Source organism: Chiloscyllium punctatum, chromosome 17 (genome assembly GCF_047496795.1).
Source record: "Chiloscyllium punctatum isolate Juve2018m chromosome 17, sChiPun1.3, whole genome shotgun sequence".
NCBI lineage: Eukaryota > Metazoa > Chordata > Chondrichthyes > Orectolobiformes > Hemiscylliidae > Chiloscyllium > Chiloscyllium punctatum.
This window is the reverse complement of record NC_092755.1, coordinates 50,067,439-50,084,230: the sequence shown is the minus strand read 5'-3', so window position 1 is coordinate 50,084,230 and position 16,792 is coordinate 50,067,439. Positions and strand designations below refer to the sequence as shown.

The following is a 16,792-nucleotide window of genomic DNA, read 5'->3' as shown; positions in this document are numbered from 1 at the left end:
GATGTACAATAAATACTAAAACATTGCTGAAGCATGGAGTTCCATCTGGATAAGAAGGCAGCAGTTAAAGGAGACTGAAAGCTCCTTAAACACCAGTTTAAGATAGTGGTGAATATCAAACCCAGTTGGAAAGGTACTTTTTAATAAATATGTTCAAAATAGATAAATGTTTAAAAAACACAACAATTCCTGAAGGATCATGAGAAGGACACCATATTTGCAGGCCAAAGGTGGTAGACATTTTACACAACTCCTTTACATCAACTCTCAGAGTAAAAACTGCAAACTGTCATCTGAATACAGACATGATTTTTTTAGGAAGAGAGAAGGAAGTTTTAAGAATGTTGGACATTACAAATAAGGAACTAATGAACAGGCCAAGATCACTAAAAGAGGTCAAGTCACCAGAATAAGATGGACTGCGTGCTAAAATGCTTACAAGGCCAAAACTACTGACAATTCATAGTGATTAAACCATTACACTTTCTAATGCTAGTGATTTACCTGATACAGCCCTTATCTCCACTCTCTTAACTAACATAGGTTTAAGGGCTCCAAACTGCCAGATCTGGCTACATCACTGTTAGGTCCTTCTTCCATCTACTGATGTTACTCAATAGTACAGAATCTCTCCAAAGTCCTTGAATATGCTGTTGTCCTATCTTTGATCTAATCTGACATGGAACTCCATATTTGAATTCCTCCAATCAGGTTTCTGCCCTGGCCTAAGTAATAAAATCTTTCTTATCAAAGTAACAAATGAAATCCTGTGTGATTGTGAGAATAGGAAGCTACCCTTTCTTTTTCTTTGTGAACTGCCTGTAGAATTTGACACTTTCAGCTATCCTTCCCTACCTCTTCTCTTTTTCACCTTCATCACCTGCAAAACCTTCTCTTCCCATTTCAGCACCATTACCTCTGGAGTTCCAAAGAATCCCTCCTTTGTCCCTTCCTGTTTCTCAGCTACATGCTGCCCTTCGACAACGTCATCTCAAAATTAGAATGTAGCATACTAGTAATGGTATTGAACTGTTTTATTTTTGAGATGATAATACACCCCGTGAATAAGAAGGTATTTCTCCAATGTAGCTAGGTTTTCCAGCCTTTGACTTTGAATGAGTGACCAATCTAACCCGATTAATCGATATTATTAGTTGGGAGTCTGTGGCCTCTCATGCCAAATATCACCACAGTTGCAACTGTAAGAGGTAAATCACAGAAACTATTCCAGAGGAGCATCAGGCTAACCAAACTGGTCACCTGGGCCTCTTGTCTATTTCATCCATCAACATTTTCTTAAAAAATAATTTCAGGTTTACGTCCCCTGCTGGCAAAAACAACATTGTGAGGAATGCAGGAATATTTTTTCACCCAGGTTAGAACAAAATGTCAATCAGCTAGTTTGTTTACATAAAACATAAGCCAAAATTATACTGTTGGGTCAGGTGGAAAATACAGATTATGACAAGACAAAAACTCCGGCTGTAATAATTCATGGTGTTTATTGTAATATGGAGCTTCTTGCAGCATAGCAGCAATCGCAGAGAATTAGCTTTCTGGAATCTTGTATACTTTTCCTTACATTCACAGATTTCAGACAAGGAATAGCATGTACACCTTTAAAGACCCACAAACTGTGCAAGAAGATGACAGAATTTAACCATGCTCTCGTTGTTCCTAACAGCATGAGCTGCTGAATGGCTGTTCCTATTTTTGTTCATGCTGGCTAGATTCTATGCAATCCCACCCTTCCCCAACGCCACCACCACCACCGCCACCCAACTCCAAACAAAGGGTGGTAGAACTCTTCAGATAAATGTTCTGCCTTCCCATAACCATCCTGCCAATCCTGACCTGTCTTCCATTTTAGGGCAGGCCACCCACCCTTGGCCTAATTGAGGCTTTTAAGTCATCAACTAATGGCCACTTTGCTGTGTTACCCACAGCAAGTGAAAGTTCAGGCCCAGTGGGACGCCTAGAAACTTTCACTGCATGGACTAGTGTCAGATAAGAAGGGGGAGTATCTCCTTTGACAGGTTCTCTATTTCGATGGGAACTGTCCTCCTCCAGACACGTCTCCCGCCAGAATTTGAACCTACCCACCTTAATCCACTCTCTACTCCAGCCCTCTCACCCTCTTGCTGACATCTACCAACTATGCCACATCAATATACTTCATCCAATCAGACTGGCCAGCGGCTGAGGCATGACTTCCTCCTCCAGATGGAAATTGATCTTAAACATTTAATTTTGATATGATTTACTTTAAACATTTAGTATTTCCAGCGAATAGTGGATGCAGAGTATCTAGCTTTTGAGCAGTCTCACAACAAATATTTTTTTGTCCAGGTGACAGGGAATATGCAGCATTGTAAAGTCCTCACAATGGCCACTCAAAAAATGTAATGTAACTTGTCCACTCACCATGACCTTTTCAGTGACAAACGTTTGAACTAAAAATGCCCCTTACAAGGGAGGCCCTTGTAGGGCCTCCACCCAACCACCTCCTCTAACCTTAAACACCAGGGACACATCAGGTAAGCTTCTCTTCTTTTTTACTTTCTGATAAGGGGACTAGCAGGGATGGCAGTGCAAGGAGAGGAATGTTTCTCCTTCATGATGTTTGAGGTGAGGGGTGCCATTAGTGTTTCATCCAAGTTCATCTGCAGGAAGTGCACCAACTCTCGCTCCTCCAAGACCGCGTTAGGGAACTGGAGCAGGAGCTGGATGAACTTCAGATCAGATGGGAGGCAGAGTCTGTGATAGATAAGACTTACAGGGAATTAGTAGGCAGCTGGGTAAGTGTTCGAAGGGGGATAAAACAGTCAGTGCAGAGATCCCCTGTGGTCATTCCCCTGGAAAATAAGTATACCATTTGGATATTGTTGTGGGGGGTGGAAACGACTTACCAGGGGCATGCTTTGGGGTGCAGGTCTCTGGCACAGAGTCTGTCCCTGTTGCACAGAAGGGAAGGGGGAAAAGGAGGAGAGTGTTAGTCACTGGGGTCTCAATAGTTAGAGGCTCAGATAGAAGGTTTGTTGGGAATGAAAGAGACTCATGGTTGGTGTGTTGCCACCCAGGTGCCAGGATCCGTGATGTCTCAGATAGTGTCTTTGGGGTCATGAAAGGAGAGAGTGACCCGCCCCAAGTCATGGTCCACATTGGTACCAACAACATAGGTAGAAAGATGGATAGGGATATAAGGTAGGATTTCAGGGAGCTTGGGTGGAAGTTGAGAACTAGAACAAGCAGAGTTGTTATCTTTGGTTTGTTACCCGTCCCACGTGATAGTGAGGCGAAGAACAGGGAGAGATATCAGCTAAACATGTGATTGAAAGGATGGTGCAGGTGAGAGGGTTTCAGGTATATGGATAATTGGGGCTCATTCTGGGGAAGGTGGGACCTCTACAAACAGGACGGTCTTCACTTGAACCAGAGGGGAACTAATATCCTGGATGGAAAATTTGCGAGTGCTATTCAGGTGGGTTTAAACTAGCTCAGCAGGGGGTTGGGAACCTGAGGTGTAGTTCCAGTGCACAGGAGGATGTGAGTAGGTAGGACATGGACAGGATTGCATGGTCACAGGAATGTGCTGACAGACAGCAAGCTGGTTTGAAGTGTGTCTACTTCAATGCCAGGAGTATCCGGAATAAGGTAGGTGAGCTTGCAGCATGGATAGGTACCTGGGACTTCGATGTTGTGGCCATTTTGGAGATATGCATAGAGCAGGGTCACGAATGGATGTTGCAAGTTCCCGGGTTTAGATCTTTCATAAGATCAGGGAAGGTGGTAAAAGAGGGGGAGGTGTGGCTTTGTTAGGCAAAGACAGTATAACGGTGGCTGAAAGAACTTTTGATGAGGACTCGTCTACTGAGGTGATATGGGCTGAGGTTAGAAACAGGAGAGGAGAGGTCATACTGTTGGGAATTTTTTATCGGCCTCTGCAAATTCCAGGGATGTGGAAGAGAGGATTGGCAAAACGATTCTGGGCAGGAGTGAAGGGAACAGGGTGGTCCTTATGGGGGACTTTAACTTCCCAACATTGACTGGGAATGCTATAACTCTAGTATGTCAGATGGATCAGTTTTTCCAATGTGTGCAGTAGGGTTTCCTGACACAGTATGTCAAAGGGCCGCCAAGAGGGGAGGCCACACTGGATCTGGTGCTTGGCAATGAACCAGGCCAAGTGTTTGATTTAGTGGTAGGTGAGCACTTTGGAGAGAGTGACCATAATTCAGTTTCAGTTAGTTTTGTGATAGAAAGGGATAGGTACATGCCACTGGGCAAGAGTTATCGATGGGGCAAGGGCAATTATAATGCGATTCGGCAAGACTAGGAGGCAAAGAATGGGGTAGTAAAATGCAGGGAATGGGGACAATCGAAATGTGGAGCTGGTTTAAGGAACAGATATTGCGTGCCCTTGATTGATATGTCCCTGTCAGGCAGGGAGGAAGTGATAAGGGAAGGGAACCATGGTTTACTAAAGAAATTGTATCTCTTGTTAAGCGGAAGAGGGAGGCTTATGTGACATTGAGACACGATGGTTCAGATGAGGCAATGGAGAGTTACAGATCAGCTAGGAAGGATTTAAAGAGAGAGTTAGGAAGAGCAAGGAGGGGACATGAGCAGTCTTTAGCAGGTAGAATAAAGGAGAATCAAGGAATAAAAGGATAACTAGGGTAGGAATAGGGCCAGTCAAAAACAGAAATGGAAAGTTGTATGTGGACCCTATGGAGATTGGAGAGGTGCTCAATGAATATTTCTCATCTGTTTTCACTCAGGAAAAGGAGAATATTGTAGAGGAGAAGACTGAGATACAGGATATTAGATTAGAAAGGATCAAGGTTAGTAAGGAGGAAGTGTTAGCAATTCTAGAAGGTGTGAAAGTAGATAAGTCCCCTGGGCCGGATGGGATTTATCCGAGGATTCTCTGGGAAGTTAGGGAGGAGATAGCGGAGCCTTTGGACTTGATCTCTGAGTCGTCATTGTCTACAAGTTTAGTACCAGAGGACTGGAGGATTGCAAATGTTGTGCCCTTTTTCAAGAAGGGCATTAGAGATGGCCCAGGTAATTATAGACCAGTGAGCCTTACTTCTGTTGTAGGAAAAGTTTTAGAAAGGATAGTAAGAGATAGGATTTATAATTATCTAACAAGCAACAATATGATTGGATATAGTCAACAAGGTTACGTCAAGGGCAGGTCATGTCTCACAAACCTCATTGAGGTTTTCGAGAAGGTGACCCAAAGGATGTGGATGAGGGTAGGGCAATTGACGTGGTGTACATGGACTTCAGGAAAGCCTTTAATAAGGTTCCACATGGTAGGCTTTTGGAGAAAATGTAGAGGCATGGGATTGGGGTTGATTTGGCAGTTTGGATGAGAAACTGGCTTTCTGTAAGAAGGCAGCCAGAGGTGGTTGATGGAAAATATTCAGCCTGGAGTGCGGTGTGTCATGGAGTAGTGTGCTATAAGGATTTGTTTTGGGACCACTGCTGTTTATCATTTTAATAAGTGACTTGGATGCAGGCATAGGTGGATGAGTTAATAAGTTTGCAGATGACACTAAAGTCAGTGGAGTGGTGGACAGTGTGCAAGAATGTTGCATGTTGCAAGGGGACTTGGATAAACTGCGGATTTGGGCTGAGAGGTGGCAAATGGAATTCAGTGCAGCTAAATGTGAGGTGATTCACTTTGGGAAGAATAACAGGAAGGAAGAATACTGGGTCAATGGAAAGATTCTTGGTAATGTGGACGTGCAGAAGGATCTTGGAGTCCATGTACATAGATCCCTGAAAGTTGCCACCCAGGTTGATAGTGCTGTTAAGAAGGCATACAGTGTGTTAAGTTTTATTAGTAGACGGTTTGAGTTCCAGAGCCGTGATTAGGTTAGATTCCCTACAATGTGGAAGCAGGCCCTTCGGCCCAACAAGTCCACACCAACCCTTCGAAGAGCAACCCACCCAGACCCATCCCCCTCTGACTAATGCACCTAACACTATGGGCAATTCAAGCATAGCCATACACCTGACCTGCGCATCTTTGGACTGTGGGAGGAAACCTGATCACCCGGAGGAAACCCACACAGACACAGGGAGAATGTGCAAACTCCACACAGACAGTCACCCGAAGCGGGAATTGAACCTGGGTCCCTGATGCTGTAAGGCTGCAGTGCTCACCACTGAGTCACTGTGCCACCCCGTGATGGCATGCTGCAACTGTACAAAATGCTAGTGCGGTCTCACTTGGAATATTGTATACAGTTCTGGTTACAGGAAGAATGTGGAAACATTGGAAAGGTGCAGAGGAGCAGAATGTTGCCTGGTCTGGAGCAAAGGTGTTATGAGGAAAGGCTGAGGGACTTGGGTCTGTTCTCATTTGGAGAGAAGAAGGCGAAGAGGGGATTTAATAGAGACGTACAAGATGATCAGATGATTAGATTGGGTGGACAGTTAGAGACTTTTTCCTAGGATGATGACATCTGCTTGTACGAGGGGGCATAGCTGCAAATTGAGGGGTAATAGTTTTAAGACAGATGTCAGAGGCAGGTTCTTTACGATGATGATGGGATAGTGCGGGGCATGGGCTTAGATTAGTTCACAAGTCGGTGCAACATTGAGGACCGAAGGGCCTGTTCTGTGCTGTATTGTTCTGTGTTCTATGTTCTAAATCATTACTTGTGACTGTTCACCTCATGGATTGCTCTTGGAAAAATCATCTATGGAAGTTTTTAAAAAAAAACTTACATCAAATCTTGCACAAAATTGTGTCAGTGGATCAGTGAAAATGTCTTTCAGCATTTGCAGTGTTAAGAGTAATTCTAGACGACTCAATAACCTTGTGAATTATTCTTTCGACAGGTAGTAAAAACATCAAATTGTGCAGATGGAATAATGTAATTGCATACTGATAATTTTTCCAGAGTACTGAAGCACTCCATTATACTCTTACACTAGCTGGAGGTAGCGATTATGTGTTACGAATGTTCTTATTGTGTTAACCTTGGTGGGTCCCAGCAGTTTGTTATTCAGAGCACACACCTCTGCTTCTTCATTTTTGAGCAGCACTGTGAACCATGTCAGGAAAATGATGTTTGCGCAAGCTGGTACCTATGAGAAAGCTGCCATCCATCTTGATCCTGGTGATGTCACAGTGTTGTCATGCCTCTGGTGATGTTGAGAAAGGCGACATCAGAAGAGTTCATTAACACCACAGCACAATTGCCGAAATGGAACACTTCCTCCAGTTTTATGAATCGATAGTCTGAAGTCTGAGCTTTATTTGTAGCTTTCTGCTGGGTGTAATAAGTTGTAATCGCAGTCTCTGACTGAGTATTAGTTACCTTCCTGTGTAAATCACACCTGGCATTTAAAAGACAATGACTTACAAAGCTTTCATTTCCTTGAGTAGTGGAAATGGCCTTAGTGGAATGATAAATGATCACATTAAAAATGTCTCAACTTAATGTTTGGCTGGGCTGGAAAGCTCTCTGCAGTTCCCATAAGTGAACTTTAACCTCTTGAATTATCACATTTGCTTTTCGAATTTTCAATGCACATACTATGAAGCTGAGGAGAACATTAGTATTGCAGGAATGCACTTGCTTGAATAGTAAGAGAGCTTTATTATGCCATTTTTAGCAGGTGGTCAAACCAAATGCTTCAAAACAATTTTAACTTTAAGAAATGGCCTCTTTCTGCAGATCCTGTTATTCTTCACGATATTTTCTGCTTTCATCACCTTTGTTTTATGATTAGATTTCCTACAGTGTGGAAATAGGCCCTTCAGCCCAACCAGTCCATACCGACCCTCCGAAGAGTAACCCACCCAGACCCATTTCCCTCTAACTAATGCCCCTAACATTATGGGCAATTTAGCATGGCCAATTCACCTGAGCTGCACATCTTTGGACTGTGGGAGGAAACCCATGCAGACACGGGGAGAATGTGCAAACTCCACAGAGACAGTCACCCAAGGCTGGAATCGAACCTGGGACTCTGGTGCTGTGAGGCAGCAGTGCTAACCACTGAGCCACCATGCCACCCCAAAAGCCATGGCAAACTCTGACACAGCCCTGCTAACCACGCACGCACTCCATATGGTCAGTGTGGGGATTAAACTCACGACATTGGCATTATTAGCACCACACGCTAACCAGCTGAGCTAACCAACCAATGCCATTTTGTGTTTGTTTATTTCAAACCAATAAAGTCTGCTGTGACACAACTATTGCAGTAACTTTACGTTTTGGAAATGGGACATGCATTGTGAAAAATTGAAATCTGGAATCAGTCCCAAGTCTTTTCATTTGCTTAGACATTACATACTGTCAGAAAAGGACAGGGAATCGCCCCATTGTACGATGTATTGAAGGGAGTGCTTGTGTCTGTGTGGGGTCCCCATAGGATTCTGTTCACGCTAGTGATGGCATTTTACATTTCCCCACTGCTGTGTTTGAATATGGAGAGGGAGGGGGGTTACTTGTAAAATGTTGTGCATAGTATACACAACCACCCCTGATCCCCTGCCGTTTTACAGCAGTGGTGAAGGTTTGATTGGCCTCCCACCCATGTGTCTGTTGAGGCCATTTAATGGTGACATGAGGACCTCTTCCCACCCTGCTGCCATTTTGCCCACAGCAAGATGAGGTGCATGGTGGCTCTCTGGTTAGCACTGCTGCCTCATAGCGCCAGGGGCCCAGGTACAATTCCTGCCTCGGGCAACTGTCTGTGTGGAGTTTCCTCCGGGTACTCCAGTTCCCCCCCCACTATCCAAAGATGTACAGGTCAGATGAATTAGAGTAGAAGTGCTGGAAGAGCACAGCAGTTCAGGCAGCATCTGAGGAGCAATAAACTCGACATTTCGGGCAAAAGCCCTTCATCAGGAATAAGCTTTATTCCTGATGAAGGGCTTTTGCTCGAAACGTCGAGTTTATTGCTCCTCAGATGCTGCCTGAACTGCTGTGCTCTTCCAGCACCACTAATCCAGAATCTGGTTTCCAGCATCTGCAGTTATTGTTTTTACCTAGGTCAGGTGAATTGGCCATGCTAAATTGCTCATAGTGTTCAGGAATGTGTAGGCTAGGTGCATTAGTAGGGGTAAATGTGGGGTAAATGTAGAGTAATAGTGTAGGGGAATGGGTCTGGGTGGGTTACTCTTTGGAGGGTCAGTGTGGACTTGTTGGACTCAAGGGCCTGTTTCTAAACTGTCGGGAATCTATAGAACCTGGTAACTTTTACTGGTTGAAATGGTGTTGGGCAAGGATGTGGAGGAGGAGCTGTACTCATCTGCAACAGCACCCCCAACCAGGTCACACTTCCTTCCAACCCTCTGTCCTGAACTCACCAGATACCCTCATTACAGGAGATTGACAGCTTTACCCCACTGATATTCCACAGAAACATCGAAAATAGGAGCAGGAGTAGACCATTGGCAATCGAACCTGCTCCACCATTGAATATGATCATAACTGTTCTTGTTTTCTCCCCCAACTCAGTACCCTGTTCTTGCTTTTTTCCCCAAACCCTTTGATCCCTTTAGCCCTAAGAACTATCTCTAATTCCTTCTTGAAAGTCTTCAATGTTTGGACTTCAATCACTTTCTTTGGCAGAGAATTCCACAGGCTCACCACTCTCTGGATGGCGAAGGTTCTCCCCATCTCAGTCCTAAATGGCCTACCCCACATCCTCACACTGTGACATAAATAAAGCAAGGAACTCTGCATGCTGGAGATCTGAAACAAGAACTAAAAGAGCCGGAGAATTTCAGCAGGTCTGCCAGCATCTGTGGAAAGAGAGAGAGCGTCCAGTGGCTCCTTGTCAGACTGTTCTTTATCACCTTCTGTTTTTGTCCTTATGTGATGACCCTTGGTTCTGGACTCCTCAGTTATCAGGAACATCCTTCCTGCATTTAGCCTGTTTAGACCTGTTAGAATGGTCCTGCTGGACTTACCTGAAGTTCAATCTCCATTGACTACTGTTCTCTGGGAATTGTAATGGCCACTGCTCAAACCTGGCACTACAGAGATCCTGGCCAATCGGATTGCTTGGCAGCTCTCGAAGGTGGAAGACTGGAGTGGAGTTCTTGCTCTTAGACAGTTAATGGCCTGGTGAATGGTAACTGGCTGTATAGCAACCTGAATCCATGGGGACTTGTTCCTCCTCAACCCTTCAACTGGCAGGCTTGGCAGCCCTATCACCCGCTAAATCCTAGACCAGGTTCCTGGTTCAGTAATACCATTGAACAAGTTTTGGTTTTGAACTGCTTCTCCACAGATGGACAGAAAGACATCAGTGGTTGATTTATCCAGTGTAATGATAGCTGTGGTACTGGAAATGGTGCCTTCTATCTTCTTGACCAGGTCTGATAAGCACCCTGTGGTACAATGTAACAAGCTGCAGTCAAGTAATGTAGCCGAAAATCTGACTACCTCAGCGGTGAGAAAGTATCGGGGCACCTTTCCCTGGGAGAAAGGTCACAGGGAAATGGTTTTAAGGTCACCAAAGTATAATGGAGCGCTTCTGATTCTAATCGAGTAACTTGAGAGCCAAATTCCCACTCTTCTTTAACTTTTAATGAGTTTGTTCAGACATAGCTTTCTAAAAATGACTGCACCATCAGATATGCCAACGTGCATTCTTCAGGAGCCAGTGAACTGAAGCTAGTGGAGGCAGGAGATACTAGAGAGGTGTAAGTAAGGGGCAGTGTTAGAGTAGATGTGTGACTTGAAGCTCAACTCAAGGTCAAGCTGTGAATTGTCTCATTCATCCTCGCACAGTTGTCAAGGAGATGGATAGAATATGAGGTTAGAGAAGAGAGTTGATTGCAGGACTAAACAGAATGGCTGTGGGCTTCCCAGCATTTATTTGGTTGAAATTGCAATTTATCCCGCTCAAGATATTGTTTAAGTAATGTGTCAATTTTGAGACAATGGAATGGTTGAAAGGAATGATGAACTGGGTGTCAACTGTGGAAACTGATGCTGTGGGTCTTATGAAGGGGCAGCATGAAATCATAAATAGGAAGAAGCCAAGGATTGATGATTTGGAGTCATCAAAGACAACCTCAGCATCAAACTATAACTGCAGCAGAGGTAATGGTGGAGGACCAGGAAGAGAAGCAAGTGCAAGTGATATTCGGGCTATGACTATGGTGGATAAGAATGAAGTCAGCCAAGAGCAGTCCCACCTAGCTGAGTGTGAGAGGACATGTGTTAGAGGATGATGATGTGGTCAACTGTGTCAAAGCGTGCGAAAGCTCGAGAAGTATAAAATGGGAACTTTTGTCACAGTGGGGTAGGGGAACATTGGGTGCTCAGTTACAATGGTTTTATTTGTGAGAACCACTTTAGTAGAACAACTGCAGCTGAAATCCTGATTGGGAAAAGCCCAAAAGTGGAGTTCCAGGAAAGATGGGCACAGATTAGAGAGGTGGCAGCATGTTCAGGACGTGAGAGAAAGGAGGTTGAAACTGGGTACAGATTTCAAGGACAGAAAAATGAAGGGTTGGTATTTTGAGGAGAGGGATGATGGCAGATTTGATGGAGAGGAAGACACTATCTGAGGAGAGAAAATCATTAGCAATATTAACTAACATGGGGACCCGAATGTGGAGAAAACCCTCCCTGATTAGCAAGAATGGAATGAGGAATAATTAAAATATTCTCACTTTAATATCTAGAAACCTATCAATCATGTTCAATGACTGAACCTCCATAGCTCTTTGGGGAGAGAATTCCAAAGATTCACCACTTTGTGAATGAAGAAATTCCTCCTCATTCTCTTACTTTGAGAATGTGCCTCCGGGTTCTAGAACCTTCCCCCCCAACCTCCCCAGCCCCCCTCCCTAAACACCACTACCACCATGGGAAACTGCCTTGCTGGATCAACTGTTGAATTCTGTAATACTTTTATCATCCTCAATGCGATCACCTCTCAATATTCTAAATTCCAGAGAATACAACCTCTGATTCCTCAATCATTCTTCAAAGATTAGTACCACCATACTGGAGGTCAGCCTGGCGTATCACATTTCTGTCCTGTGGCAAGCATATCCTCCTTATTTGAGGAGACCAAACCTGTACACAGTATTCAGATGCATTCTGACAAAAGCTAATAAGCAAGTCATTTTTCCTCCTGCACTCAAAATCCTCTTGCAGTAAAAAGGTCAACATGATACTTCCCTTCCCAATTGGTTGCTGCACCCCTCAATTAGCTTTCAGTAACTTGTGAACAAGGGCAAGTCAACACTTTCTAATCCCACCCCATTCACATTTCTGCTTAAATGACCAATGTGGATAATCCAAATCCAAATCATTGTGAATAGCTGGAGCCCAGGTACTGACCATTGAGGTACCCAATTTGCAAACCTGCAAATGACTTGTGTGTTCCTACTCTCTAGTTTCTGTCTGTTAACTAATTCACAATTTATGCCAGTATATTGCCCCAAATTCTACATGTACCAATGTTGCTTAATAACTTCCTGTGTAAGACTTTAACAAGATTCTTTTGAAAATCTAAATACATCACATTTACTGCTTCACCCTTTTCTATTCTGTTCATTACATTCTCAAAAACCTTTATCAGGTTTGTTAAACATGGTTTCCCTCATAAATCCATGCTGACTCTGCCTAATTCTACAATAATTTTCTAAGTCTTTAACATATTCCTTATTATAGATTCTAGTTGTATCCACACCTACTGATGTCAACCAAACAAATCTGTCATTTCCCCATTTTCTCATTCCATCCTTTCATAAGTAATGGGATTTGTTCCAGAATATATAAAATTTTGGACAATAGCCATCAATGCATAAATTGTTATAAATTGTATATATAATAGCTATAAATTGTATCTGCATCTTAATCTTCTTTTCTTAAGTTCCTCTGTCACGACTATAATGAACTCATCCTTTATTAACTATGCTTCTCCACCTCCTTTTACCTTTGGCTGATCCTTCCTAAATGTTGAATATTTAGGTCCCAGCCTTGGCCACACTGCAGCCATAATTCCACAAGCTTTCAGAGCACTGCCCCTTCATCACTTCCATAATAGTAATTAGGTCCGATCTGTTCACTCGTATTTTTCCTACCAATTTATCTCCCTTGTTGTGAATGTGGTGTGCATTCAGATAGAGTACCATGGTTTTTGTCTTTTTTCTTATTTTTGCAATCTCGTGCTCTGAAACGTTCCGCAAGTCGGCGGCCTGTCTCCCTAATGTAGAGGAGGCCACATTGGGTGCAGCGGATGCAGTAAATGATGTGTGTGGAGGTGCAGGTGAATTTGTGGCGGATATGGAAGGATCCCTTGGGGCCTTGGAGGGAAGTAAAGGGGGAGGTGTGGGCGCAAGTTTTGCATTTCTTGCGGTTGCAGGGGAAGGTGCCGGGAGTGCCTCCCTCACTTCCCTCCAAAGCCCCAAGGGATCCTTCCATATCCATCACAAATTCACCTCTGGGACACCCACACCAACCAACCCAACCACCCCGTGGCTCAACACTTTAATTCCCCCTCCCACTCCGCCAAGGACATGCAGGTCCTTGGTCTCCTTCATCGCCAGACCATGGCAACATGACGCCTTGAGGAAGAGCGCCTTATCTTCCGCCTAGGAACCCTCCAACCACAAGGGATGAATGCAAATTTCTCCAGCTTCCTCATTTCCCCTCCCCCCACCTTTTCTCAGTCCCAACCCTCAGATTCAGCACCGCCTTCTTGTCCTGCAATCTTCTTCCCGTCCTCTCCAACCCCACCCCCTCTCCGATCCCATCACCCTCACCTTAACCTCCTTCCACCTATCGCATTCCCAACGCCCCTCCCCCAAGTCCCTCCTCCCTACCTTTTATCTTAGCCTGCTTGGCACACCTTCCTCATTCCTGAAGAAGGGCTTATGCCCAAAACGTCGATTCTCCTGCTCCTTGGATGCTGCCTGACCTGCTGCGCTTTTCCAGCAATACATTTTTCAGCTCTGATCTCCAGCATCTGCAGTCCTCACTTTCAACAGTACATCTCCCAATTTCCCTTCCACTGCTGCAAGTGCCCCACAAACGGAAACCCATTTGTTCCACACCAAAAACTGAGTCCATACGTTGAATGCTCTAATCTTATTTACCCAATTCTAGTTTGCTTATGGATCAGGTAATCATCCAGAGATTATTACTTTTGATGTTCTGTTTTTTAACGTAACCCTTAGTTGTCCGTACTCTCCCAGCATGATCTCTTTCCTGGTCCTATGTTGCTGGTACCACTTGGACCACAACTGGATCCTGTCCTTTCCTGGTGCAAATTCCTCTCCAGGCCAGAAAAGATGTCCGAACCCCTGACACCGGGTAGACAGCACAGGCGCCCAAACTCTCATTCCCGGCTACAGAGAACTGTATTGATCTCTCTGACTAAACTGGCCCCTATTGGCACAAGTCCCTATTAACTATATCACTGCACACAACGCTCCCCCGTCTCCCGCCACCAACCTTGCCAAAAACCTGTCTTAGGCTTTCTGTGCAGTGTTGTGTTCAGTTTTCTCATCCTTTCCCGAAATCTCAGTCATTTCCAGACAATCTGTAAGAACGTCAAGCCTGTTTGACAATTCCAAATGCTGGGACTCCTCCACTTGTACTTTGTCACTTTTGAGTGCAGGGCCAGTGGTTAAAATCCGCTGGAGATCTGAATCGAGATTCTCACCTGGCCCCAGCAAGAATTAAAATCAGCTCTTCTGTTTCTGTGTGGGGTAACCATGACAACTAAATATTTCTTGGCCTTAATGTCTTTTAGTTCTACGGGAAACAAATTCGAAATTTGAAGTGAGGATATTTGCCAGGTTTGGTGTGTGAGTTGAATCATTAAAGTGAGCAAGCAAGATTAGGAATTTATCTTCTAATGAGTAAGACCTTTATAATCCAGAAGCATGTTGATCTCTGATTATGTTTCAGTCCTTACTCATTGCAATAAATTGCATGCCCATCATCTGCATCAAGAAGCAATTTTAACTTCTGTTAAAATGTTGACGTGAAGCAGCAATCTGCTTTGATTAATGTTTACCGTGTCGCTTCTAATGTAATGCTGTGGATTTTTATACGATGTAGAAACTTTAAGTACTCCTGAAGCTGACATGTATTCAGGTGTCATTGCTCAAAAGCTCATGGCGTTTTGACATCCAGACAATGAATCTAATGATGAATTCCAGGGAAGCTTTTCACTGAGAAAATGGAACATTCTGGTGAAGTAACCCAAGGGAATGCGTATTTAGGGCAAGTAAGATAAACATGAGGGAAAAATTAATAAAAGGATTTTTGGTGGGTGAAATCAGTGAATTGAGAAGAACTCAAGTAGAGCATAAACATTGGCATTGATCAGCTGAGTCAAATAATTTGTTTTTGTGCTCACATAGTAAAAAGTGTTCCAGACAGTCACAGCATGTTATGCCCCACAGCCTGTCAATGGAGAATGCCCTGAGGCACCATCATTCTCATCTATCCTGAAGTCCAAACCCTACCGCTGTCCAATTACAATGTTCAGCTACTTTTGGAATGACTCCTGCTGAAAACACCCTCTAGGATATTCTGATCAACATTATGAGTTTGAAATGAGAAAAGGCTCCAATTATTGACATAAAATAGGACGCCGTATTGAGAGAGCTCCGGGTGTGTGCGCGTCACGAATGAGAATGCAGACACTGAGCTGCAAAGCAGTAGCTGCTGACACGGGACTCATTAGTTCAGCTGACGCACAGTGAAGGTCAAAAACAACGGAGGCTGCAAACAAGAGATTTGTTACAAGCTGGGGAGCTTTGAACAGCTTGTTATCTCTGCAGTACTGCAGTGTAGCCTTGATTCCTCCCAGGTCATAAAACTGTGTTTGTAGAAAATTGACAACAGATGGTGCATAGAAGCCCTTTTTTTGTTACAATTAGTACAGGTAATGTATGATGAATACTTAATATTGTGGGGCATGGGTGTGATTATTTGGCTCACCCTTAAACAGATTCAGTAGAGACATTCATTAGTGATACCATCGAGCATGGGTTTAAATGTATTTTTCAAATGCAAGTCAAAGCATTGATCATGACAGTTCAAACATTTTTCATCTCTAAATCCTTTTGTATGTTAATATAGACCGTCCCATGCAATTAATTTTGGAATCATTTGAGTTCAAAATTATACAGTGCAATATACGGACACCAATGTTTTAAATCTTCAGATTAAATTTCTCTCTTGCCGACCTTAGCAGAGATATTAAACTACTGAGCAAAAACCATAATGCAAACCTAATTATCAGCCCAGATCTTCCCATCAGGTTCGGGAATCTTATTTCCAATCCTGATTGCAGAAAAAAAACATTCTATTCACCATGGTGACAGATTGAAATTAGTGGGACACTGTTACTATTATCCAACTATCGGCAATTTTTCCAGCCAAAATTCTGAGTCTGGTTTGTCCTGAATGTGCCTGGCAAAGGAAAGCAGGGACAAATCCACTCCATACAAGAGCAGTGGTTTTTCAGGAATTCAAGGTCCCAAAGACATTTTGACAGCAACTGACAACAGATATCCGTGTATGGTGAGTGAGGAATGGGGTGGCAGCTGGAAAAGTATGGGACTGTAAGGCCAGATGAGGAGATTGAAGTGTTAAGCACATGAAGAAGCTGATAGAGTGCCAGGTAAGTGGATGCATACCTGGTAATTTGGGTGGGTTGGTGTCTGTGGGGAGTAGCAGGGATGATGTCGGTTCTAGCAGGGTCAGGTTGAGTTCAGCGGTGGAGTTTGAGGGTCTGGTTGGCAGGGGTTAGGATATGCAGATAAGGTGGT

General features: G+C 43.8%; 1 protein-coding gene and 1 long non-coding RNA gene across 2 annotated transcripts in view; one reads left to right on the top strand and one right to left on the bottom strand.

The window, feature by feature from the left end:
• LOC140487818 (uncharacterized) overlaps positions 1–14,670 on the bottom strand; it is a 33,615-nt gene extending 18,945 nt beyond the window's left edge. The window contains exon 1 of the long non-coding RNA XR_011962946.1: positions 14,460–14,670. This is a non-coding gene — a long non-coding RNA (uncharacterized lncRNA). The remainder of the gene's footprint in view (positions 1–14,459) is intronic.
• Positions 1–16,792, top strand: part of rsph14 (radial spoke head 14 homolog) — a 671,774-nt gene that overhangs the window by 571,003 nt on the left and 83,979 nt on the right. The window lies entirely within an intron of this gene.